Genomic DNA, 25,842 nt, shown 5'->3' on the forward strand with positions numbered 1-25,842 from the left:
CCACTATAAACCCCACTTGGTCAGGATCTGTCATCCTTCTAAAATACTTCTAGATTTGGATTTGCTTCTATTTTGTTAAGGATTTTTGTAGCTATGTCCACAAAGCATACCATCTGTAGTTCACTGTCCTTGTAAGGTCTTGGTGGGGTTTTTTTGTATCCAAGTAATCCTGGCATCTAAATGAACCATAGAGTGTTTCATACCCTTCCATGTAGGGAAGATGTTTTGTAGAATTGATGCTGTTTCTCCCTTAAATGTCTGAGAGAATTCACCATTAAAGCCATCCACGCCTTCAGTTTTCTTGTTTGGATGTTTTTAACAATGAATTCAATTTGTTAAATAAAGAAAGAATTAAAAAAATAAATATAGAGCAATTCAAGTTCTATTTCTTCTTGGGTGAGTTCTGGTAATATGTGAAGAAATGCTCCATTTCATGGAAACTGTTGAATATACGGGTCAAGTTTTTTGTTATTTCCTTATTATCATTTCAATGTCTCTCAGGTCTGTAATGATGTCCTGTATTTTATTCCCGAGGTTTTTATTGTATTATTTCTGTCTCTCTGTCTCTCTGTGTCTCTCTCTCTTTTATCTATCAATCATCTATCTATATTATATAGAGAGAGGATATATCTATATCTGTATCTATATCCTTATCTTGTTTTCCTTGGTCAGCCTGGGTAAAAGTTTCTCAGTTGTATTGATGTTTGCAAAGAACTAGCTTTTGCCTTTATTTATTTTCTCTGTTGTCTTTCCTATTTTTTCTTTTAATGGAGGAAGGACAGGTTTTTAGTTTTTTGTTTTGTTTTTATAATTATTTATTTATTTTTGGCTGCATTGGGTCTTCGTTGCCGTGTGCAAGCTTTCTCTAGTTGCGGCGAGCGGGGGCTACTCTTCGTTGCGGTGCGCGGGCTTCTCATGGCAGTGGCTTCTCTTGTCGTGGAGCACAGGCTCTAGGCGCACGGGCTTCAGTAGTTGTGGCATGTGGGCTCAGTAGCTGTGGCTCACAGGCTCTAGAGCACAGGCTCAGTAGTTGTGGCACATGGGCTTAGTTGCTCTGTGGCATGTGGGATCTTCCCGGACCAGGGCTCGAACCCGTGTCCCCTGCATTGGCAGGTGGATTCTTAACCACTGTGCCACCAGGGAAGTCCCCCTCTGTTGTCCTTCCCTTTTCGATTTTAATGACTTCTTCTCTCACCTCATTATTTCCTTCTTTCTGATTGTTTTGGGTTTCATTTGATTGCCTCTTTCTAATTTCTTAAGGGAGAACCTTAGATGAACGATTTGAGAAGTTTCTTTTTTCTTCTACTGCAAGCATTTAATGCCCCAAATTTCAAAGTACTGCTTTAGCTGCATTCCAGAAATGTTTATTATTTTTTCCCTTGAGTTCAAAACATTTTCTAGTTTCCCTTGAGAATTTATCTTTGAGCCACAGTTATTTAGCAGTGTATTATTTAATTCCCAAATATTCGGTCATTCCCTAGCTGTCTTTCAGTGACCTATTTCAAGGTCAACTCCACTTTGGTTAGACAACATACCCTGTGAGATTTAAATTCTATAACATTATTTAAGGTATGGCTTATGGTCCAGCAGAGGGTCTGTATTCCCCGTGACGCTGAAAACATATGTCCTGTGCCGTTATTCTGTGAAGTGCTCTGTAAATGTCAACTGGGTCCTGTCTATTCTCTCCAATTTCCGGTTTACTTATTCTATTGAGTATTGAGAAAGGAGTGTGGAAGTCTCCAGTGATTACTGCAGATTTGTTTGCGTTTCCTTTTTGTCCTATCACTGCTCGCCTTGTGTACTTTGAATCCCTACTTTCAGGCGCAGACACAAACAGCATTTTTATGACTCTCGGCAAATTGTTCATCGTTGTGTAATTTTCCTCTATCACGGGTATGCCTCCTTTTTTCAAAGACTCCTCTGTCTGATTATTAACCCACTCCAGCTTTCTTTTGATTACTGCTTGCGTGGTTCATCTTCTTCCATCCTGATACATTATATCTGTTTGTATCTTTCTATTTAAAGTGGGTTTGGGGGACCTTCCCTGCTGGTGCAGTGGTTAAGAATCCGTGTGCCAATGCAGGACACGGGTTCAAGCCCTGGTCTGGGAAGATCCCACATTCCGCAGAGCAACTAAGCCCGTGCACCACAACTACTGAGCCTGTGCTCTAGAGCCTGCGAGCCACAGCTACTGAGCCTGCAAGCCACAACTACTGAAGTCTGTGCACCTAGAGCCCGTGCTCCACAACAAGAGAAGCCACCGCAATGAGAAGCCCGTGCACCGCAACAAAGAGTAGCCCCCGCTCGCCGCAACTAGAGAAAGCCCACGCGCAGCAACGAAGACCCAAGACAGCCAAAAGTAAATAAATAAAAATAAATTTCAAAGAAAAATAATGAAGTGGGTTCGGGACTTCCCTGGCAGTCCAGTGGTTAAGACTCCACACTGCCACTTCAGGGGACGCAGGTCTGATCCCTGATCGGGAAACCAAGATTCCACATGCCTCACAGTGTGGCCAAAAATAAAATAAAATAAAATTAAAATAAAAAATAAAGTGGGTTCCTTTTAGGTGATGGGTCACTGGGTCTTGATTTTTACCCAATGGACAATCTTTGTCCTTTCCTTGGTATGTTGACGCCATTCACATCGAATAGCAGCATGAGGTGGCTTCAGAAAGAGAAGAGGAAAAATACCGGGGCCCCTATATTTTTCACTCCATGAAAAAGCCCCTTTTTCTGGCTTTTGTACTCAGAGCTGGGGATCCACTTGGGGTTTCGGGTGCCCTCGACACTGTCACCTTGGTCGTGTAATTTCACAACCGGAGCCGGGCTTGGGGCTGAGCCAGAAGAGGAAAAACGGATTAAAAACCAGAATCTTCGCGTCTGTTCTGACTCAGACTCCCTTCCCACAGCTATCTGTTCAGCTGGGTGGGCTTATCTCTTGGAGTTTTTGCTGCCCATGCCTGCTGCCCACTTTCCACCTATTCACGGGTGAAACCCAGAATAGAAAGGACACTAGAAACTCCAAGAAATTCAACCCCACATCACTGACCATTGTATTAGCTTGCTAGGGTGGCCATACAAATGCCCACCAACTGTGCAGCTGAACTGATGGAAACCGATTCTCTCTCCGTCTGGAGACCAGAAGTCTGACATCAAGGTGTCTACAGGGGTGTTTCCTCCTGCGGGCTCCAGGGGGGGTCTGAGCCTAGCCCCTCTCCCACTTTGCCGTGTTTGCTCGGGACCCTTGGTGTCCCCCGGCTGGTGGATGTACCGCTCCAACCTCTGTCATCCCATGACTCTCGCCTCGTCTGTTTCCGTGTCCAGATTTTCCCTTTCTTAAAAAGCTGAAGCGCCAACCCTACTTCAGTAGGACCTGTTCTTCACTAATGACGTCTACAAAGACCCTATTTCCAAAGAAGGTGAGATTCCAGATGGACACGGGTATTAGGGAGGAACACTCCTCAACCCGGCGGTGTCATTCCTTAAGTGCTGACTTTCCACCCAATCCAGGGTCCTCAGGCCATTGCATTCTGTGTCTTATCCAACGTTTGTTGGTGTAATCCCTTGAAGAAACAGGGTACTGTGGGCTCTCTCCACTGAGGCCAGTGCTAGGAGTCTCTTCATTCTGCTTTAAAATGGTTTTGAGATTTTAGAATAACTTTAAATGGAGTATAATCTATACAAATATTGAATCACTATGTTGTACAACCTGAAAATGATATCATATTGTAAATCACATATGACCCAGCAATTCCACTCCTGGGCATATATCCAGACAAAACTCTAATTCAAAATGATGTACGCACCGCTATGTTCATTGCAGCACTATTAACAATAGCCAAGACATGGAATCAACCTAAGGGTCCATCAAGAGAGGAATGGATAAAGAAGGTGTGGTACATATATACAATGGAATATTACTCAGCCATAAAAAAGAACAAAATAATGCCATTTGCAGCAACATGAATGGACCTAGAGGTTATCATACTATGTGAAGTAAGTCAGAGAAAGATAAATATCATACGATATCACTTATATGTGGAACCTATTAAAAAATGATACAAATATTTGCAAACCAGAAGCAGATTCATAGACACAGAAAACAAACTTATGGTTCCTAAAGGGGAAAGCGGGGGAGGAATAAATTAGGAGGTTGGGATTAACATATACACACTAGTATGTATAAAACAGATCATCACACTGCCCAGCCCACAACTCCACAGTTACAGCTTTCCTTCCTGTCACCACAGGCTTCGAACAACTGGATTCTCTGCTCCTGGGGAGGCTTCTCATGAACGATACTACCCACTAGTTATGCTCATACACATTATTGATATAATAAGATTTTACTTCTCAATATTATTTTTTAAATAAATTTATTTATTTATTTATTGGGCTGTGTTGGGTCTTCGTTGCTGCACGCGGGCTTTCTCTAGTTGTGGCGAGCGGGGGCTACTCTTCCTTGTGGTGCGCGGGCTTCTCATTGCAGTGGTTTCTCTTGTTGTGGAGCACGGGCTCTAGGTGCACGGGCTTCCGTAGTTGTGGCACACGGGCTTAGTTGCTCCATGGCCTGTGGGATCTTCCCGGACCAGGACTCAAACCCCTGTTCCCTGTATTGGCAGATGGATTCTTAACCACTGCACCACCAGAGAAGTCCCATCGATTAATATTATTTGTAACAGAAATAAATCATTTATGTTTATTATGTGAATAATAAATAATATGTAATATGATAATATAAAATTATATGTAAAAGTTAAATAATAGATAGGACCATTCTGGTAGCAGTGTTGTTATTTTTTAAATTTTTATTATAACTGTCACGGTAGCAGTATATTATTATTATCCTCATCATCATGGTTGCCTTATTATTATTGCCATTATTATCGTGGTAGCAGTATTATTACCCCTCCTCCTCTCATGGTGGCAGCATTACTATTATAATATCATGGTAGCACAAGTTCCATTATACTATCATGGTGTTAGGATTACGATTATACTCTTGTGGTGGTCATACTTTTATTATTACTATCACGGTAGCTGTGTTACTATTATACTATCATGGTGGCCATATCATTATTATGACTGTCATGGCAGCTGGGTTAATATTATAATATCATGGTGTTAGGATTACTATTATACTATTGTGGTGGTCATACTTTTATTATTACCATCACGGTAGCTGTATTACTTTCCTCCCATGGTAGCAGGATCACTCCCCCTCCTCCCACGCTCAGCCTCACGGTAGCGGAATGGCAATGACTCTCACCGCAGCACCAGCTAATGTTGCCCGAGCTCTTGCCACAGCCTAGACACCACTGTTCATGTTGTACCTGTAATAACTCACTTCACGCTCAGATTCCCAGAGAGGAATTTCTTATCCTCATCCTCCTTTACATATTGAGACGCCGGGGCACAGAGAGGTTAAGGAACTTCCCCAAGGTCCCCCAGAGAGGAGGCGGTGTAGCCGGATCACACCCTGGCATGTTCTTCTCAGAGCTGGCACTAAGCCCCCCACCCCGCAGCTTGGATGAACCCAGATGGAGAACCCCGTCCCCAAAACAACCTGGCACCTGCTTTCTTTGCCATCCATCTCCCTCTCTTCCTTTTCTTCCACCTGTCCTCTCAGCCTTGCCTCCCACTTACTCCTTAATTTATTCCTTTTCTGAAGGGGTAGGTAGATCTTCGTTTTCCCAGAACTTCACCCCCTGGAGTCACACCTGTGAATGTAAGTTACTTACCTCTGCAAAGGAGCCTTTGCAGATGTAATGAAGGTCACTACTCTGCTAGCCTCAGGGAGATTGTCCTGGATGACCCAGGTCACCCCCACACGATCACGTGAGCTCTTGGGATCAGAGCTTTCTACTCACTGAGGGCAGAAGAGGAGTTCAACTGTTCAAAGCATGAGAAGGTCTTGACTGCTGTTGCTGGCTTTGAGGATGGAGGGGGCCACACGGAAAACCTGGGAAGGAACTGAATTCTTCCAACAACCAGTGAAATTAGAGGAGGGTCCTGAAACCCTCATGAAATTACAGTCCCAACCTGTGACTTGATTTCAATCCCGGGAGGCTCTGACCAGAGAACACACATCTTTCCAGACTCCCGATCTACGGAAAGTATGAGATAATGAATGTTTTTTTTAAAGCCGATAAACTTGTACTCGTTTGTTACACAGCACAGCAAACTGATACAGCCTCTCTGTCCATGGAGCCTGCTCTCGCTTTGCCTCTGACGAACTTAGGCTGCCTTTCCTTCCCTCCTCCGACGTGAATCTCAGCAGAATCGGGGACTACCTTCTTCTGAGCTGATCCCTGTCCTAATTTCCCATCTCTCTCTTCCACAACTCCTTATTCATCCTTCTGGAAGACCCAGTTTCCTCTCTCTGACTTTTAATATTCTTCATTATTTTTTTAAGATTTATTAATTAATTATTTATTTTCTGCTGCATGGGGTCTTAGTTACGGCACGCGGGATCTTTCATTGCAGCACGCAGGCTTCTCTCTAGTTGTGGCGTGCGGGTTTTCTCTTCTCTAGTTGTGGCGCGTGGGTACCAGAGCAGGTGGGCTCTGTAGTGTGCGGCACACAGCCTCTAGTTGAGGTACACGAGCTCAATAGTTGTGGTGCGGGGGCTTAGTTGCCCCGTGACGTGTGGGATCTTAGTTCCCCGACCAGGGATCAAACCCACGTCCCCTGCACTGCAAGGCGGATTCTTTACCACTGGGCCACCAGGGAAGTCCCCATTTTCTTCATTACTTCAGAATGAAGTTCTTACATTTTCCATTCTCCAGCCCTACATCCTCCTCCCTGTCTCTTTACTAGACAATCTCATCTTTGCTCACTAACCACTCTCCAATGGGCATCTCTGTTCAGATGTCTCTCATCTCTACCTCCATATAAACCCAGCATCTTCTCAACAGCTCAGGAAGATGGGTTGAGTCTCCTCAATGGGTCTCTAAACAACCCCCTGAACCTGACCTGTCCTGTAATACCTCTTTCAGGAAGTCCCACTGGGTAAACCAGAACCTAGGAGGCAAGACTTCTAGATGCCATCACATTGAGAGGAAAAAGAAGACGATCTTGCTTTCTGGTCTTCTCTTAGGAGGGAGGACACATACCCCAGAAGCCAAAGTCACGGGAGAAATCTCCCATAGGATTGCACAGATGGGTTGCATTCTCCTTCTTCAAACAATCCCTATCAAGGGACCAGTCTTGGAGGGCAGGTGGAGGAGGTTGTCCTGGGGTATGGGCTCAGGGGAGGGGAGCAGAGGAAGGGTGAACAAATCAGACATCTCTGAAGAAGGAGTTGGGGCGGGGATTGGGGGGGATTCTAAAGGCAACCAGCAACCTTCTGCCCAGACATACAGTTTCATCCGCTACAGAGGGATACTGCTGAAATTAAGTTTCTTTTCTCTAGCAGATGTATCACCGAAACAGAGATTTCTGCATTTACAAAATGAATGTTTCCAAATGCATAACTAATTGGATCCTTTTAAGGCATTTAAGGTTTAACTCTGATTTCCACAAGTCTTTCTTCAGACCTTAATTATAAATGTATGCACTAGGATTTATTTTCAAAACGTCTCATTTTTTTTCTTCATCCAAATATCCAGAAAGTCAAAAACAAACAAACAGAGCTGTGTGCACAGCTTGGATGGTGTCAGCCTTTAAATCAAGTCACTTGTTTGGTTTTAATTAGTGGAAGTCTGGCTTTAGCAGGAAAAACATCATTTTGGCAAACAACTTCGTTCTGGAGTTGGAAAATTGTCATCTGTTAAGGAGACATAAACGCCTCAAATTTCCCGCATGGAAACACACGTTGTGGTAAATTTAGTCTATTTTTCTTTTAGCCGATAAAAATGCTATTTATCAAATAGGCATTTGGAAAGCGTGGGAATCATAGCGACAGTTTCAGGAAAGGCAAAAATATTTTGAATTATTATTTGTGACATCTAGTCAGTATATAAAAGAACAGATTGCCATATTCGTGGGTTCTTTGTGCAATAAATTTCATTATATTTGTAGAGATATGTACATATATAAAGAGAAAGCCAATGTGAAGGATGAATTCTAACTTCACAGTAGTAATGACCCCTAAAGAGAAGAGGGGCAAAGAAGGATTGGGGTCTTTAAATATCTTACACACACACACATTCCCATCCCATCCATCTAACTATTCCTGGCAACAGAATATTAACATTTAACCATCCACTAGGCACCAAAATGGATTTGAAACTTCAAGGGGAGATACACATTGTCCTATGCTTGATTACAAAGAAAAGTATAGGAACGACTTCCCTAACTCTTGATCCCATCTCCCTTTGAAAATATGAAAGGATCTAGACAACCTGCTGGAGATTTTCTTAAAATAGAGGTGGTGCTGAAAAACTTTCCCCACCCTAGAAGATGCTTGTTTTCTTTATCAGTCAGCTCTGACTTAAACTATGCTGCATAACAAACAGTCCTAGATCACAAAGCCCTACCACAATAGAGTTCCTTTTCAGACCTATGAGTCTGTGAGTCAGTGACTGTTGGGTTGACCTAGACTGGGCTCCCACACACACACACCATGCTGAGCAGAACCCAATGTAACAACTTAGATTCATGTCTGCTCTACATGGTTTCATTATTCTGGAACTAGTGGTTATCCTGGGCATATTTTTGTAATGTTGGAATGTAGGTGGGCAACATCGTACAGAGGGCAACTCGAACCATTGGGGTTTGCAGCATTTTCTGCTGACATCCCACAAGATAAAGCAAAATGGATGGAAACTCCAAAGTCCATGGAGAAGGGAGGTGTGGTCCTCCCATGAAAGATGAGCCAGGGCAAAGGCAGGAAGGAAGAAAGAACTTGTGAGCAACTGATGCCGTCAACCACACCTTCTAACCTGAAGCCTGGTAAGAGGGGACTTGTTTCCCATTTCCCTCTTCGGATCTAAACTCCATCCTTTCCTTCCCAACTCTGCACCCTGAGACGCCGATGGACATGGTGTGCATTGCCCAGGGTCTCTGGTCTGGATTCCAGGTGAGTTCAGACAGTGGGAGGCACTGGCAGGAGATGGGAGGGAGGGACACAAGAGTCTAGGATCGTTTGCCTTGGAAACTTCCCTGTTCGGTTGCTGCCCGTGTAGCTGTGTTCTCCATCAGCTCCAGCTGTTGTAGGGCAGCCTCTCTGCCACAGCTCTTGAGCTGAACTCCAGGAGCATCTTGACTTATTCTCTCTTGACCCACAGGCTCAGAGGGGTAACGGTTTCTCTTCTATGTTGATAGGGTCTGGGAGCCTCTGCACCCTTTAGGACTTTCCTTAACCCTTCCCATTCATCTCTGCAGACTCTTAAAAACCCTAAGTGGACGCACTTTCCATATTCTGCTAGAACCCTGATTGAGGCAATGCACACGCCCTCCACTTGGAAGACACTATAGATTTGCACTTGCTAACAAGATGTTGACAGTGAGAAGCCAGGCAAGGATCAAACTTGGTGGTGGAGCCAGGACAGAAAACAGAGTTTCTGAAAATCAGTCCATTCTATTTAATATTTGGACCCTTACACCCTCCTACCCTATTCTGGAGGGATTGCCGTCCAGACTTTTTTTCTGGGAGTTTCCGTCACCGTCATCTTCGGAATCCCTGTGTGTGTCCCTCAGAGCTGACTGTAGGCAGCAGCAAAGCCTTCCCTAGAAGGTTTCCCGGGGCAGCTGTCCCCACCCCCTGCACCAGACTTGGTGCCGGGCCAGCGCAGTCCCGGGGGCGGGGGACGTTGCAGTCGAGGACTCGGTCCCGCAAGCTGGCCACACTTTTACGTGTCTCTGCATTTCCGGCCCAGGCACCTCTTCCAGACATCTCTCTGCTGGGGGCCCTTAGACCAAGCATGTCCTGGCATCTCTGTCGAGACCACCTTCTCGGGGGTGAGAGGGGAGACCCTGAACAAAGTTTTCTCCCCTCTGACTCAATACTCAGCACTTTTCCATCTGGCCTGAGGTATAATATTATAACTATTATAGATAATAACATATACAGTAGAATAGAAGCATAACTATATGGAAAGTGGGAAAGCCTATATGACCGAATTGCACTGTTATATATTGTCATATAATACAATATATACCATACATTACTTACCTAATATAATTTATTATGTATAATATTACATACATTATTATAACAATATTATAGCTGTTGTATACAATTTAATAATATAGCATAGACTATATTGTATCTATATTACAAGGCGGGGAAAATCCTATGTTTCACACAAATTGCACTATGATATTTGCAAGCACATATCATATCATACACTATATATAACATGTGGCATATATAATGCTATATATGCCACATGTTTTAGATAATATATAATACAACACATGCACCTCTATAAGCAAGGTAAGACAATAGCTCTACTGTCTACACCGTATATAACATGTATTATACAATATATACCATATGATATACAGTATTCTGATATACGTATATTACAGAACAGTAGACTGTGGAATGCTCTCGCTGGACTGACCTTAAGAAATCATCCTGCGGGCTTCTCTGGTGGCACAGTGGTCGAGAGTCCGCCTGCCGACGCAGGGGACGTGGGTTCGTGCCCCGGTCTGGGAAGATCCCACATGCCGCAGAGTGGCTGGGCCCGTGAGCCATGGCCACTGAGCCTGCGCATCCGGAGCCTGTGCTCCGCAACGGGAGGGGCCACAACAGTGAGAGGCCCGCGTACCGCAAAAAAAAAAAAGAAGAAGAAAAAAAGAAGAAGAAGAAAAAAGAAATTTCTCTAATGAGAAATCTCTCATTAGATTTACCCCTGGCGTTAGGCAGTACCCAGCCACAGGCACCTCCCACCTCCCTTCCCTAACCAGCCAACGGCAACACCACTGTAACCTCCAGATGCAGCCAGCCTGTCCCGGTGAATAAACATGCGTCTGCTGGATGTGAAGGCAGCTTAGCATCTAATCATCAGATCCCCCAGCGCCAGGGCCAGTGCCTTGCGTCCTGTTACGGATAGCTTCATCCAGGGTTGAAATACGTTACAGGCAGAGAGGATGATGCCGGAGCAGCCTCAGGGCCTGCTGAGTCAGGGAGTGGAGACTTCTTTGCAACTTTTATTTTATATTGGAACAGAGCGGATGTACGATGTTGTGTTAGTTTCAGGTGTACAGCAAAGCGATTCAGTTATGCAGATATATGTATCTCTTCGTTTTCAAGTTCTTTTCCCGTTTAGGTTGTTGTATGATACTGAGCAGAGTTCCCTGTGCTCTACAGTAAGTCCTTGTTGGCTATCCATTTTAAATACGGCAGTGTGTACATGTCCATTTTAAATACGGCAGTGTGCACATGTCACTCCCAGTTTTATTAGGGAGTGGGGACTTTATAAAAAGCTCAAAGCACGTGGCTGGGGGGTGTGATGCTCCCAGAAAGAATGGAACCCGAACGGGAGGAGAGAGAGGATGCCCCACGGCAAGGGCTCCCTGGACAGAGGTGAGGCACGGCTGCAACAGAGCACCACACACGGGGTGGCTTAAACCACAGACACTTACTGTCTCTAGTCCTGGAGGCTGGAGTCTGAGATCCAGGCGTGGGCAGGGCTGGGCCCTCCTGAGGCCTCTCCCCTGGGCGTGTAGATGGCCATCTCTTCCCTGTGTCCTCACGGGGTCATCCCTCTATGTCTGTGTCCTGATCTCCTCCTCTCATAAGGACACCAGTGCTATGGGATCAGGACCCACCCTAGTGACCTCATTGTACCTTCGTCCCCTCTTTAAAGACTCCATCTCCAAATACAGTCACATCCAGAGGTCCTGGGGCTCAGGGCGTCAACATATACGTTTGGGGGACACACAAGTCAGTCCATAACAGGAGGTAACCAGAGAATCAGTTTATACAAACAGCAACCCACGGCTGCGAAAACCAAGCCACGTCAATGGCCCCTGAGCAGTTCTCCCTGCTGAGTCGTCAGAATTCCCACCCCCTCATCTCCCTCCCCAGGACGGGACACAGGTCCATTCCTCAACCAAGTACCAGCAGCAATGGAATCACCATTATCACAGGACAAAACAAAGTCCACCACTTCCCAGGGGCTGGGGAGGCGGCCAGCCTCCCCACTAGAACTACCGGGGGTCCAGGGGCAAAGAGAAAGACGGGTAGGTTATTGGCTGGACCCTACCTGTGCCAGCCCCAGAGTAATTTTTACTAAAAGGAGATGAAATGAGGGCCCTTCCCATCTATCCCAGAGAATGCAAGAAAAAAAAAAAAAAAGAGCCATCCCCCTCGTAGACATTTTAGAGGCTGACAGTCATTTCAAGTTTCTAAACCTCAATTTCAGAGCAGAACTAGAGTGTGGAAGCATCAGCCTGTCACCGATGTCCTTACTGCTCTACGCTAATCTTTCTTCAGTCCCCAGGGACCCCTTTACAGATCCCACAGGGGCCTCTCAAGCCGTCCACACCTTCACCCCAGCACCCCCGAGACCTCTCCACTGTCCCTTCTCGGAGAACAGGTGTTGGTCCAAACAAAACACACATTTCAATCAAGCACTTAGTAGGTGGCGTGTCTTTTCCAGAGAGGCACACCGCCTGCATCCACGTGGCTTCTGTTCCAGCTGAAGGATCAACAAGGAATCATACTCACCACAAAGCATAATCATTTATTTATTATTTTTTATTGACGCGTAGTTGATTTACACTCTGTTACTTTCAGGCGTACAACATAGTGATTCAATCTTTTCACAGATTACACTCTGTTTAAAGTTATTACCCCTGTGCTGTGCAATATATCTTTGTAGCTTATTTATTTTATACCTAGTAGTTTGTAGCTTACTCCCCTCCCCCTATCTTGCCCCTGCCCCTTCCCTCTGCCCACTGAGAACGACTAGTTTGTTCTCTGTATCTGTGGGTCTGCTTCTTTTTTGTTATATTCACTAGTCTGTTTTATTTTTTAGATTCCTTTTTTTAAACTAATTTTTATTGGAGTATAGTTGCTTTACAATGTTGTGTTAGTTTCTACCGTACAGCAAAGTGAACCAGCTACATGTATACATATATCCCCTCTTTTTTGGATTTCCTTTCCATTTAGGTCACCACAGAGCAGTGAATAGAGTTCCCTGTGCTCTACAGTAGGTTCTCATTAGCGATCTATTTTATATACAGTAGTGTACATATGTCAATCCCAGTCGCCCAGTTCATCCCACCCCCCACCCTTGGTATCCATACGTCCGTTCTCTGCGTATGCGTCTCTATTTCTGCTCTGCAAAGAAGTTCATGTGTATCATTTTTTTAGATTCCACATGTAAGTGATACCATATGGTATTTGTCTTTCTCTGACTTACTTCACTTAGTATGATAATCTCTAGGTCCATCCATGTTGCTGCAAATGGCATTATTTCCTTCTTTTTACGGCTGAGGAGTATTCCGTTGCATACATGTTCCACATCTTCTTTATCCTTTCCTCTCCTGATGGACACTTAGGTTGCTTCCATATCTTGGCTATTGTAAACAGTGCTGCTATGAACGTTGGGGTGCGTGTATCTTTTCAGATTAGGGTTTTCACTTTCTTTGAACAGATACCCACGAGTGGACCTGCTGGATCATGTGGCAGTTCTACTGCAAATCATAGTAATAAATAGTTAGCACTGAATGAGATCTACCAAGTATCTCACAAGGATTTACTCATTTCATCCTCTTGACAACGTTACATGGTAGGTGTGGTGAACACTCCCACTTTCTATGGGGAAACTGAGGCACAGAGAGGTTAAGTGACTTTCCCAAGGTCACTCAGCTCAGAGTGACCCAACTTTCCCCAGCACCTGAGGTTCAAAATTTTGGAAGCATGACTGATTGCTCTTTCTACAGTTCTTCCTACATCCCCAGAGTTGAGATGGATGGACTGAAGACCGTCCGATCTCCTCGTCCTAAAATTATCCAAACTACCCATCAGTACAGAGGGAAAAAGAAACATGTCTCCAGGAAAACAAAAGGGCGTGTGTCCTAGCTGTGCCCCGATCCCCACGGTACCCACAGTCCTCCTGAGATGGGAGGCCACATCTCATTCAGTTGTCTGCATCTCCCACTGCAGGTGGGCACCGAGCTGAAGGACGGCAACCACATCTCACCAGTGGCCCCCGGCATCTCCCCACGTGGCACGCAGAGCAGGACGGATTCTCTCCCTTGCAAATGCTGGACTGTCTTAGTCTGCGTGAGCTGCTGTAACAAAACACTGTAAACTAGGGGCTTATCAACAACACATGTATTTCCCGCAGTTCTGGAGGCTGGAGATCCCAGCGAAGGCTGATTGAGCATTTGGTGAGGCTGCTTCCTGGTTCCTAGATGGACGTCTTCTCGCTGTGTCCTCACATGGAGCGAGGGGTTAGGGAGCTCTCTGGGGTCTCTATTCTAGGGACACTAATCCCATCATGGGGGATCCACCCTCGTGACCTCATCACCTCCCAAAGACCCCACCTCCTAACACCATCGCCTTGGGGAGTTAGGGCTTCAACATCTGAATTTGGGGGGATACGCACATGCAGTCCACAGCAAGAACTCTTGAGAGAATCAGAGCATTCAGCGAGGCCAGACGCTCAAAGATCATGAGGTAGAGAAACGCACTTGAGGGAATGATGGCCACATACAAGACCGCCCTGCTACCGTGCTCCAGACCCCGCTCCCCCTGAAGCCCGTCACCCACCTCTGCTTCTGCCCTGCACACGTGAACACAACCCATAAACCCACAAATCCAGGTGCCTCAGGGACCCTCTGTTTCTCCTTTGCAAACGCGCCTGATTAAAACTATGTGGAATGACCAGTTGCCCCTGCAAGATGTCCCAAAATAGCACAGATCTGAGGCTGCTACCCATCCCCCTGCCCCGGGGTGAGGCTATTTTGAGAGTTTTGTTTTGTTTTGTTTTTCCTAGCCAGTGCATTTAATAAGGACGCATTAGCACATCCACTCAACAAGGAGCAGTTTCATTGCAGGGGTGGATAGTGGAGGTTTGCTATTATCTTAAGGGCTCTGCATAAGACCCTAAGAGTCTCAGTTTTCAAACATATTTTTGGTGGCTTACTAAAGGGTCAACATCAAAGTATCTGTGAAGGAGGCAGAAGAATAGATGCCGATGACGAAGGTGGGGGAGGGGGAGAGGGAGGGAGGGGAAGGAAAGAGAGAGAAAGACATGCATGTGTGTGTGTTTGTGTGTCTGTGTGTGTGTATCTCTAAGTTACTATCTGGGAGGACAGAAGATGAAAAATCTGAGAACTCAACAGATGTTAACAGAAAGTCATTTAAATTTCACTAATATGAGTTATAGATCTCTCTATATATAGATATATATTTATAAAACTGAATCACTGTGCTGTACACCTGAAATTAACACAACATTGTAAATCAACTATACTCCAATATAAAATAAAAAGTAAAAAATAAATAAAGAATATCAATGGCATCAAAAAAAATAAATTTCACTAATATGGAAGCTAAGAAGACAACAGTATTTAGATTGTATTTTGTGCCACAGAGGGTGTTATAAGGCTGCTGACTGGCCCCCAGGTTTGGTCTAAAATATACTATTTCAATCCAGCTAGAGAAATCTTTCAGGATCACCAAAACCTAATCGTGTATTTTAACGGCAATTCTTTTCACCATAAACATTCCTTTTTTTTTTTTTAAAGGTTTTCTACTATTTTCTTTTCTTTTTTTTTTTCTTTTTGGCCACAATGCATTGCTTGAGGAATCTTAGTTCCCCAACCAGGGAGTGAACCCGGCCCCTCGGCGATGAAAACGCAGAGTCCTAACCACTGGACCACCAGGGAATTCCCACAAACCTTCCTTTTCAAAAAAAATTCTCTGTATATTAATTGTTGAGTAACTTATCTTTACAGAATACAGAACAATGAAAGCTGACCAAGTACAACAAACAAGCCTGACGATTATACACAGAGCTTTAACGCTAACCATATAATGCAGCCAGCTGTCAACATTCCACAAACAAAGCACCCACACTTCCAAGAGTTCTCGAATATCTACCGCCTTCTGCTTACTGTAAATTCAGATGATTCAAGGTTACCATCACTAATGATGCTCTAGAAAAGGAGGACAACTACAGCAATGATTGCCCCTATTATAAATAGTTCCTGGATGGCAGACACATCTCACTTTCACACGTTTCATGGGTGTAAAAATGCTGGGGGAAGGCAGGGCCATTTTCCCTTCGTCCCGACAAAAGGGAGGATGGTCCAGCCCCACCCATTCCTGGTTGGATGGAGTCGTAGCACGAGTTTTGAAGAGCAAGTTGTGAGTGGACTTCACGTGTTTCCCGTTTGAGCTAAACCATTTAAACGCTAAAGCAAGACCCTCCTGGACACTCGTTTTTCCTTCCTCTCATTCAGACTCACAGCTGCCTCGCCAGCCTGTGTGTTGGACGGTCGCAATGACATGGAGCAGAGCCCCCAGCTGACACCCCGTCAGTGGACGTGCAGTGTGAACAGGAAATAAACCCCCATTTGGGACTTCCCTGGCGGTCCAATGGTTAGGACTCCGTGCTTCCACTGCAGGGGGTACGGGTTCGATCCTGGGTCAGGGAACTAAGATCCCACATGCCACGCAGTGCGGCCGACAAAACATAATAATAATAATAAGCCGTTGCTTTAGACCACGCCGACACTGGTGCTACTTCTTACTGCGGCAAGCGTCTTCCACCCTGACTGATACAGAGCACATGCATAGGAGCAGGGAGACCCCCTGGAGGGAGACTGCTACCTGAATGCATGCAGCGCAGAGACAAGAAACACCGTGACAAGTGTTCAGAGTGCGTGTAACATGTAGGCGAATGACTGGCTGACCAGTGGGTTTGGGGACGTCTGGCCAGAGCAGGTAGCAGCACAGATGTGGCATTCTCCACTGCGCCCCCGAGGGGGATTTCCTGAACCCCAACCCTTCATCCTTTGCCCGCACCTAAGTTTCCCCACAAACTTCATACATGGCCCACCTGGAACCCTCCTACGCTCTCAGAATGTGCATCACCAAAAAGTCTACAAACAACAAATGCTGGAGAGGGTGTGGAGAAAAGAGAACCCTCCTGCACTGCTGGTTGGAATGCAACTTGGTGCAGCCACTGTGGAGAACAGCATGGAGGTTCCTTAAAAAACTAAAAAGAGAGCTACCATGTGATCCAGCAATCCCACTCCTGGGCATACATCTGGAGAAAACCATAATTAGAAAAGACACATGCACCCCGATGTTCATGGCAACACTGTTTACAATAGCCAAGACATGGAAGCAACCTAAGTGTCTATCAACAGAGCAGTGGATAAAGAAGATGTGGCACAAATATACAATGGAATGTTACTCAGCCATAAAAAAGAATGAAATAATGCCATTTGCAGCAACGTGGATGGACCCAGAGATTATCATACTAAGTGAAGTCAGAGAAAGACAAATATCATATGATATCACCACATGTGGCACCTAAAAAAATGATACAAATGAAGTTATTTATGAAACAGAAACAGACTCACAGACAAAGAAAACAAACTTAGGGCTACCAAAGGGGAAAGGGAGGGATGAATTAGGAGTTTGGGATTAACATATACACACGACTATATATAAAATAGATAAATAGGGCTTCCCTGGTGGCGCAGTGGTTGAGAGTCCGCCTGCCGATGCAGGGGACGCGGGTTCGTACCCCAGTCCGGGAAGATCCCACGTGCCGCAGAGCGGCTGGGCCCGTGAGCCATGGCCGCTGAGCCTGCGCGTCCGGAGCCTGTGCTCCGCAATGGGAGAGGCCACGACAGTGAGAGGCCCGCGTACCGCAAAAAAAAAAAAAAAAAAAAAAAAAAAAAAGATAAACAAGGACCTACTGTATAGCACAGGGAACTCTACTCAATATTCTGTAATAACCTATATGGGAAAAGAATCTGAAAAAGAGTGTGTGTGTGTATGTGTGTGTGTGTATATATATATATATATATATATATATATATATATATATATATGGCTGAATCACTTTGCAGTACACCTGAAACTAACACAACATTGTAAGTCAACTCTACTTCAGTATAAATAAAATTTAAAAAAAAACATGCCCCGTCTGTTTTCATCATTACACACCCCTCTTAGCTGACTGGAGTGAACCCATTCCCCACAAAGCCCATTTCTCTTCTCTCTGTTCCCCAAGAGCATCCAGCTATTGGTGTCGTGCCCATATCCTTCTGCCCACCTCTCTCTGCTGCCCCTCGTCCCAGGGCTTTCCCTGACCACAGTGTCCGCCCAGTACCACCCCATCCTGCCACCAGCACAGGGAACTGGGCAAGCATCCATTCACCTCATTTCCAGAGGCAAGCTCTGGAGGGAATGGTGTTAGAGCATCACATTTAATTTCTTGGTTTTCCAATTCAATCCATCAATTAAGAACCTGTGCATTATATATGGAATCTAAAAAATATGGTTCTGAAGAACCTAGGGGCAGGGCAGGAATAAAGACGCAGACGTAGAGAATGGACTTGAGGACACGGGGAGGGGTAGGGTAAGCTGGGACGAAGTGGGAGAGTGGCATGGACATATATACACTACCAAACGTAAAATAGATAGCTAGTGGGAAGCAGCCGCATAGCACAGGGAGATCAGCTCGGTGCTTTGTGACCACCTAGAGGGGTGGGATAGGGAGGGTAGGAGGGAGCTGCAAGAGGGAGGGGATATGGGCATATATGTATACGTATAGCTGATTCACTTTGTTATACAGCAGACACTAGCACACCATTGTAAAGCAATTATACTCCAATAAAGATATTTTTTAAAAAAGAAAAGAACCTGTGCATATCCCAGCTCAGCTGCCTACCAGCTGTGTGACCTGGGGTTGGGTACCGTCACCTCTCTTGCTTCGGTCCCTTCATCTGCAAGTGGGAATCACCACGGTGGCTTCCACAAGGCAAGGAAGAAAGGAGTAACAAAAGGGTTCGTAGCTAGGATGTGCCTTAGATTCACATCTGGAACTCATAACAGCTTAAGAAAGGTGGGTACCACTTTTGATGCCATCCCCAGCTGTTCTTTTTTGACTTTCCCCCCTCTTTCCGTCCTCTTTATCACAGCATTTTTGTTTTGTTTTGTTTTGTTTCGTTTTTTGCGGTACGCGGGCCTCTCACTGTTGTGGCCTCTCCCGCTGTGGAGCACAGGCTCCGGACGCACAGGCTCAGCGGCCATGGCTCACGGGCGCAGCTGCTCCGCGGCATGTGGGATCTTCCCAAACGGGGGCACGAATCCGTGTCCCCTGCATCGGCAGGCGGACTCTCAACCACTGCGCCACCAGGGAAGCCCTATCACAGCATTTTTGAGAGAACAGTATGGAGGTTCCTCAAAAATCTAAAAATAGAGCTACCATATGATCCAGCAATTGCACTCCTGGGCATATACCCAGAGAAAACTCTAATTCAAAAAGATCCATGCCCCCCAGTATTCACAGCAGCAGTATTGACAGTAGCCAAGACATGGAAGCCACCTAAATGTCCATCGATGGAGAAATGCATAAGGAAGATGTGGTACATATATACAATGGAATACTACTCAGCCATAAAAAAGAATGAAATAATGTTATTTGCAGCAACATGGATGGACCTAGAGATGATCATACTAAGTGAAGTAAGTCAGACAAAGACAAATATCATATGATACTATTTATATGTGGAATCTAAAATATGACACAAATGAAGTTATTTACGAAACAGAAACAGACTCACAGACACAGAGAATAGACTGATGGTTGCCAAGGGGGAGGGGGTGGGGGAGGGATGGAGTGGGAGTTTGGGGTTAGCAGATACAAACTATTATATATACGATGGATAAACAACAAGGTCCTACTGTAGAGCCCAGGGAACTCTAGTCAATATCCTGTGATAAACCATAATGGAAACGAATATAAAAAAGACTGTCTGTATATGTATAACTGGGCCACTTTGCTGTACAGCAGAGATTGGCACAATATTGTAAATCAATTCTGCTTCGATAAAAAAAAATGGGCAAAGAACTTGCATAGACATTTCTCCAAATAAGATACACAAATGGCCCACAAGCACAGGAGAGGATGCTAAAAAAAAAAGTCACCTTCTGATGATGGAGCCGGGGTTGCACCTTTAGTTCTGTCCATGTGTCACCACCCCCAGCATTTGATGATTCTGACCCCCACCCATCTCCTAAAACTGTTTCCTCTTTTTACTTCCATGAAGCTCTGCGTCCTGAACGGCCTTCTGATATTCTCACTACTTCTGTTTCTCTTGTTGCTCCCTCTTCCTTTACCCTCCCATTAATTTTAGTTTTCATCTGATGGATTGCATGTTTTTGTGAACATGTGTCTCGATCTATGTGCTGCTGTTGGGAGACTCTCATTTGAGGTCTTATGCAATCCTCAATGTACCAACTGCGTTTAAATGCAATCTTCCGAGGGAGGGAGACCCAAGAGGGAAGAGATGTGGGGATATGTGTATACATATGACTGATTCACTTTGTTATAAAGCAGAAACTAACACACCACTGTAAAGCAATTATACTCCAATAAAGATGTTAGAAAAAAAAAATCCAATCTTCCCAGGGGCTGCCCAGCAGAACTCTCTGTCTGGATGTTCTTAAACATCTTAAATCCAACCAATTTAAAGCCGAAACCGCCCCTGCACGCTTCCCAACCCGTGATCTTTCCCGCATTCTCTCTGTCACCATAAATGTTGTCAGGCATCCCATCTCCCAAGCTCTGAGCTTTCCGAGTGAGCACAATAAACTCTTCCCGCATGTTTAGGAGAAGGGGAAATCCTCTGTCGCCGTGGCAACAAGTCCCCACCAGAACCAGGTTTCGACGCTGCGCCGTTCATCCGTGTACGTGCTCCGGCAGCTCCCTGACCAGATGTGACCCTCGCATCGGAACGCCAGCCCATGAAGAACACACAATGTAATATGCCCACCTCCACGGGCCGACCCACGAGCCACAGCCTCACCAAACGACCGGCGTCTACAGATGCCGTCCACGCCGCCTCCACTCTGAGAATCCACGCTGTTAAAAGATCCCTGCTCTGCGTCGGGCGCTGGTAGCCGCCACGCCCAACTCCCGGCTCCTGCAGCAGGCGATGCACCTTTGCACCTCAGACGGTGCGTGCGGGACCCATCCCGGTGGACACACACCTTCCGCCCCCTCTGGCAGCCACGGCTCACCAAGGCCGGTGTGTCTCCTGTTCCATCCATCCCTGAAGTAGCACCCGCCCCCCCAGTGCACACCACTGTGTGCCTGCCCACACCCTGCCCACCCGAGCCGGACACAGAGGGAAGACTGGGGCGCGAGACACAAAGTGACGGCCCCCTGTGATGTGCTTCCTTGAGAGGTGCTCAAATCGGGAGGTCTCTGTGGCCCCAAACCGCAAGTTCTCCCTACGCTGCCCCTGAAGTTAAGGTCCCCAAGCCAAATAGCCCTCCTGATGCCAGACACCAGGCACAGGTGCTTAGTGCCACCAGGCAAACAGGCCAATCACATCCCCCCAGGGGAACATTCATACTGTTGTGCACCCACCCCCAGGTCTCACTGTCCCCAACTGAGACTGTCCCCATTAAACACTCTCCCCATCCGCCTCCCCCAGCCCCTGGCCCCCACCACCTCACTCTTAGTCTCTATGAATCTGATAACTCCAGGGACCTCCGATAAATGGAATCACACAGCATTTGTCTTTTTGTGACTTTCTTTTATCACTGAGCATCACGACCTCAAGGTCCACCCACACCGTAGCCTGTGTCAGAATGTCCTTCCCTCTCGTGGCTGTCATAGTCCACGGAGTGGATGGACCATATTCTGTTGATCCAGCCAGCCAGCCAGCCACCCATGGACGCTTGGGCTGCTGCTACGTCTTGGCTGTTGTGAGTAGCTCTGCGGTGAACGTGCGTGTGCAAATATCTCTTGGAGACGCTGCTCCTAACTCTTTCCACCTCACTCTTCTGACCTGTTTTCATCGACATAGGACTATCCACTCAGGGCTGTTTAATAATCCAAGGTCACGGCAAACTCTCCTAAATTTAATTTTCCCGCAATGCCACTGACGATGCAGACAGAGTATTTCAACCAAGCAAGTGACGGACAAGTGACATGGTGCTTCCCTGCCACCAGAGCTCGATGAGAAATGTATTAACTACACAGTTCATCTGAACATTAGGATCCCTGCCGGGTCCGCCTCTGCCTGTGTCTAGGTTTGTTAATTACTGAAATCCCTCCGGTTCCCCTGATGGGTTTCCCCGTAACCGAAAAAATACAGATGATCCTGACCACCAGTACCAGGTCCAGGAATTCACCCATTTTTCTCAGAAAGGGGGCTTTCATGTCTCTGTAGCCAAGAGGAGCTCCCCGGGCAGCGCTGGGCTGATGCCCCAGTCACCATCCCGCTGCCACACCCTCGGCTGGATGGAAATGGGAAGCTGTCCGGAGGTGGCGGGAGCCGGCCGGCAGGACACAGGGGCCGTGGCCAGCCTGGCTCACAAGTTCTTTTAGCCTGAGTGGTGGTGATGGAAGCCACACGGGTACAGTACTGAGCGTTACTTGTGGAGAAGCATGGGTGCACTGACGTTCCTGGGGTCCTGGGGTGTGGGGTGCAGGTTCCTTTGCTGTAGAGCTGAATGTGAAAGGATGGATTTCAAAAGCCCAAGAGCAAGGGGGTGGGGTCTGAGGGCCGTCCCGTTGCAGCTGGCGAGGCTGTGCCACCCCTGAAACGTGCCTCTGACTATCTGAAGATGGTGAGTGTGCAGCCTCATAGTCAGACATCAGACTCGGAAAGCGGGGGAGCTGAAATGTTTCCTGGGTCTCCGCCTGGACATGCCCAGCCTCCCTGTAGGTCATTCCAGGAAAACACCCCCCATCAGTCTAATGCTCCTCCTCCCCCAGATGCCAGAGTCACTCACACTTTGCATGTTTGGTATGTTTTGTTCCAGACCAGTAATCTTAAATGAGTTCCCACTCACTGGCCAGCACAGTCCACGGGTGAAGGCTCCACACAGTGGACAGGAATCTGGAGTGACCCCTGGGCTGGGTGGGAAGGGAGTTCTGCAATGGATTAGTAATGTCTGCACAGGATGGGGAAAGGGGTGGGCAGCCTACGTGCTGAATGCTGGTTTGGCTGGACGCTGGCACTCACGTTTCCTCTATTAGATTGGCATTTTCTCCACCCTGTACCACCAAGTAGAGAAGAGTCTGGAGTGACCCCTGGGCTGGGTGGGAAGGGAGCTCTGCAATGGGTTAGTAATGTCTGCACAGGATGGGGAAAGGGGTGGGCAGCCTGCGTGCTGAATGCTGGTTTGGCTGGACGCTGGCACTCACGTTTCCTCTATTAGATTAGCATTTTCTCTGCTCTGTTTTATCTACCTAGTGGCAAACCACAGATATCAGTGCAATAGGAGAGCTGGGACTCAGGGCTCCTCCCATGAAAAGACCCCAAACTGCAAACTCAAAGGGATTTCTTGGCCAAAAGGTTCACCCTTTGGACGTGGTCATCCCTTACCACAAAAACATGGGTCTTAAACCTGGCAGACCTTGAAGTGAAAATTCCTCCAGCACGAATACCAGGACCAAGCCCCTAAGATCTGCCATGTACTGGGTCCTCAGACAGGAACTGGGTCCTCAGACAGGAACAATTCTAGCCTCAGGTAAACACACCCAAAGATGCACAGAGGCACCAGATAAAGTAAGCCTTTGAATTCATCCAAGGCCCTAAATCAGATCTGCTGGGGTGGGGGTGGCAGTTCCTAATGTAGGACAGAAAACACGTGACATCTGTCCACGGGCCAACTTGTGCAAACCAACCAGGGTGTCCTGATCCTGCGGTTCCCAAACACTGTGCCAAGGCACCCCCAGCTACCACAGGGAACTCACAGGGGCGCCGGGCTTGTTTTAAATTTTCAAGGGAAACCCAGCAGAATCTGTCCAAGCATTATTATGCCATTTGGGGCCCAGAAACTTGGTCGATAGAAATACTGGGTATTTCTCTTGGCCCCATGGGAGCCGTGAAAGAAAGGCCAAGGCACCAAGGGTACCATGAGCAGAGGAAGGGTGGGAATCTCTGTGTTACTCTGCACCTACGACGCCCTGGGTTAGACAACTGATGACCTCTGCATCAGGCTACCTCCAGAGCAGTGCTTTTCAAGGTGCTTCTGGGAGACACCGGCGCCCCCGAAAGGTGCCTTGGACTCATGGCAGGAAGGGGAGAAAAGAAGGCACCATGCTTGTCTTCCGACACCAGCAGACCCATGCCACGCGAATGTGATGCCCCGGGGGAGTCCATGGTCGTGAGCACCCACTGGCAGCCCCCTGAGGACAGATTCCTGTCCTTACAGATGGGAAAACACACGAGGTGTTGGGAAAAAACCACCTACTGATCCAATAATTAGACCAGAAGTGGATGCCAACCCGTGGTCCCAAATGTTAGGACACCATCATAGCCCAGCGCAGACACTTCTGCAAAAGGAAAGAGAAATGCCCCATAGCCCAGCGCAGACACTTCTGCAAAAGGAAAAAGAAATGCCCCACAGCCCAGCGCAGACACTTCTGCAAAAGGAAAAAGAAATGCCCCACAGCCCAGCGCAGACACTTCTGCAAAAGGAAAAAGAAATGCCCCATAGCCCAGCGCAGACACTTCTGCAAAAGGAAAAAGAAATGTCCCATAGCCCAGCGCAGACACTTCTGCAAAAGGAAAAGGAAATGCCCGTCCGAGAGCTGATCGCACATTCTGGTCACGCAGGCGGCGCCGGGGACGGTGTGTTTAGTCTGGGAACATCTTGATATTGAAACTTCTCAACTGTGAAAGAATTAAGGCCCTGAAACGATTGGTTCCGGTGAAGGAAATGTCACCTACACGAAGGGTTATTTTAATGGCCTGGCTCTGCCCTGGAGCTTTGCCCAATTCCTCAATTAAAAAGGGTTTTTGGAGGGCTTCCCTGGTGGCGCAGTGGTTGAGAGTCCGCCTGCCGATGCAGGGGACGCGGGTTCGTGCCCCAGTCCGGGAAGATCCCACATGCCGCGGAGCGGCTGGGCCCGTGAGCCATGGCCGCTGAGCCTGCACGTCCGGAGCCTGTGCTCCGCAACGGGAGAGGCCACAACAGTGAGAGGCCCGCAAACCGCAAAAAAAAAAAAAGGGTTTTTGCATTTTTCCCTGAGCCATTCCCTCTGTTTTGTCCAGAAAATATTGCACCATGCCCCCTGGTGGGAGCAAAGTGTCTGGTCTTTGCTATCGACTGGCAGTTCTCAAATGGGATGATTTTATTCCCCAAGGGACATTTGGCAATGCCTGGAGACATTTATTACAACTCAGGGGTGGGGAGAGACGCTCCTGGCACCTGGTGGGTGGAGACCAGGGATGCTGGTCCACAGCCTGCAGTGCCCAGGACACCCGTCATCAGAGAGTCCTCCAGCCCCAGATGCCAGTCGTGCTGAGGCTGAGAAACGCTGACCGAGCGTGGAGACTTAATATAAACCATCCATCTCTCTATCCGTCCATCCGTCCATCCATCCATCCATCCATCCATCTATTTATCTACCTATGGCTGTGGCTTGCAACCTGGGATGACCTGGCCCCCCAGGGGACATATGACAATGTCCGGGGACACTTTTTGTTGTCACACTGGGGGGAGGGGAGCTCCTGGCACCTGGTGGGTGGAGACCAGAGAAGCTGCTCCACAGCCCGCAGGGCCCAGCACGCCCCGCATCTGAGAGCCCTCCAGCCCCAGATGTCAGTCGTGCTGAGGTGGAGAAAACCTCCTACGTAAAATGTTAACCTGTGAAACGGTGAACAGCAAGCCCCGGAGGACAGCGCCCAGAGCCTGACCCTTCTCTGACCCAAACCCCAAAATTAGAT

Source organism: Stenella coeruleoalba (genome assembly GCF_951394435.1).
Source record: "Stenella coeruleoalba genome assembly, chromosome: X".
Taxonomy (NCBI): Eukaryota; Metazoa; Chordata; class Mammalia; order Artiodactyla; family Delphinidae; genus Stenella; species Stenella coeruleoalba.